The sequence below is a fragment of the Phodopus roborovskii genome, unplaced genomic scaffold, assembly GCF_943737965.1.
Source record: "Phodopus roborovskii unplaced genomic scaffold, PHOROB, whole genome shotgun sequence".
Taxonomy (NCBI): Eukaryota; Metazoa; Chordata; class Mammalia; order Rodentia; family Cricetidae; genus Phodopus; species Phodopus roborovskii.
The window spans coordinates 13,333,262-13,335,434 of NW_026126636.1; the positions used below are offsets into that span (position 1 = coordinate 13,333,262).

General features: G+C 42.6%; 1 pseudogene; it reads left to right on the forward strand.

The window, feature by feature from the left end:
* Window positions 1-236: 236 nt before the first annotated feature.
* LOC127239000 (60S ribosomal protein L18-like) lies at window positions 237-881 on the forward strand (annotated as a pseudogene).
* Window positions 882-2,173: the final 1,292 nt, after the last annotated feature.

Below are 2,173 nucleotides of genomic sequence, written 5' to 3' on the forward strand. Positions count from 1 at the left end.
TGAAAACACAGAGTTTGCAGTATGGAAAAGGAATGTATTAGAGACTAGTGAGGTATGATGAGGTGAACTGGTTTTCTAAAACTCATAGTGGTAGAAAGATAGTGGATGTAGACAATGCTTTCACATTGACCCTTTGAACTCCTGAACCTTTCTGATCCTAGATATTGTTCTACAGAACAAAGCACTCACCATTTCTCAGGGAGCCCATGATACTAATAATATTTAGTCTAGCGGGTCTGTCTTTCCGGACCTGGCCTTGCAGGAGGTGCCATCATGGGTGTAGACATTCGACATAACAAAGACCGAAAAATTCGGCGCAAGGAGCCCAGGAGCCAAGACATCTATCTGCGGCTGCTCGTCAAGCTGTACAGGTTTCTGGCCAGAAGAACCAACTCCACCTTCAATCAAGTTGTGCTGAAGAGGTTGTTTATGAGTCGCACTAATCGGCCATCTCTGTCCCTGTCCCGGATGATCTGAAAGATGAAGCTTCCTGGACGAGAGAACAAGACAGCTGTGGTTGTGGGGACAGTCACAGACGATGTGCGCATTCTCGAAGTGCCCAAGCTGAAGGTGTGTGCCCTGAGGGTGAGCAGCCAGGCCCGAAGTCGCATCCTGAAGGCTGGGGGTAAGATCCTCACCTTTGACCAGCTAGCCCTGGAGTCTCCCAAGGGCCGAGGCACTGTGCTCTTATCCAGACCTCGCAAGGGAGGTGTACCGGCATTTTGGCAAGGCCCCGGGAACCCCACACAGCCATACCAAACCATATGTCCGTTCCAAGGGCCAGAAGTTCGAACGTGCCAGAGGCAGAAGGGCCAGCCGTGGCTACAAAAACTAACCCTGGATCTGTTATTAAAGAAACTTTGGATGTTGAAAAAAAATAATAATATTTAGTCTAAAACCAGTTCTCACCCATGCCCCACTATAAACACAGTAATAGCTACAACATGCACAGGAGTCTTCTAGATGGTGGATTTAAAACTTTGTGTAATATTATCTGAGCCTGTCCTTGGAATTGATCATACATGATGAGACTCATTATTTTGTGTATAGTATAGAAGACCTAACATCAGAGGGATACCACACTATGCTCAATTCTCAAGGGATGGTAACTCCTCCCTTGTCCCTCATCGTCTTACATGTTTTTTGTCTCTTTTAATTAGCTATATAATTATACATATACTTATTGTATATTTTATTTGCATGAAATATAAATATGTAGTAACAGATACTAAGTATGTTTATTTTTATAATAATTGCCATTATGTACATATTTATGCTCTGCTAAATTCACTTAGTGTTGATCATATGTACATATGTTTAGACATGATCACATGGTATAGGAAGACCAGTCCTTAGGGAAGAGTGATTTTCCCTTTCTCTGAATTTATTTATTACCTGTAGCTTTCCATCCATCCTTGTCAGAGTTCCTATCCATGTTGTGACATCAAGTGGTGTTTCAGCTATTCAGACCTTTTTTAGAAAAGCATGTTCTTAGAAATATCTTAATAGAGGGAGCCACTACAGGGTTAGGAAGAAACCCAGTGCTAGGGTAATTCCTAAGAATCTAGAGAATGACACCAGCTAAGACTCTTAGCAATAGTGGGAAGGATGCCAGAACTGGTCTCCTGTAATCAGATGAGTGAAATACCCCAATACCATCATAGAGCCTTCGCCCAGTAATTTATGGAACCAGATGCAGGAATCCACATCAAAGCACCAGGCCAAGTTCCAGTAATCAAGTTGAAGAGAGGGAGGAGGGATTATATGAGTATATGAGCTTTCTCATGACAGAGAAAGCTACAGAGAACAGCTGAACTAAGCTTGTGGAAACTCATGAACTCTGGATTGACAGCTGTGGAGCCTTCAGGGGACCAAACTAGGACTTCTGTACATGGGAGACAGTTGTAAAGGTTGGGGTATCTGAGAGGCTCCTGGCAGTAGTGGTTGTGTTGGTCTAACTAACTACACTAACCCCAAATTAAGATGCTATTGACAACTGATAGCTACAAGGAAAGGTGGAGTCAGCTTCCTTTAAAATGTGGCCCCTATTAAGGTGACGATTACATAGTTGAGTCTTACACACACAAGAACATATGGGGAATACAATCAATACAGTCTGTCCTTCATGAGTTAAAAAATTAAAAAGATACAAAAGTGAGTGGGTAAAAAAAAA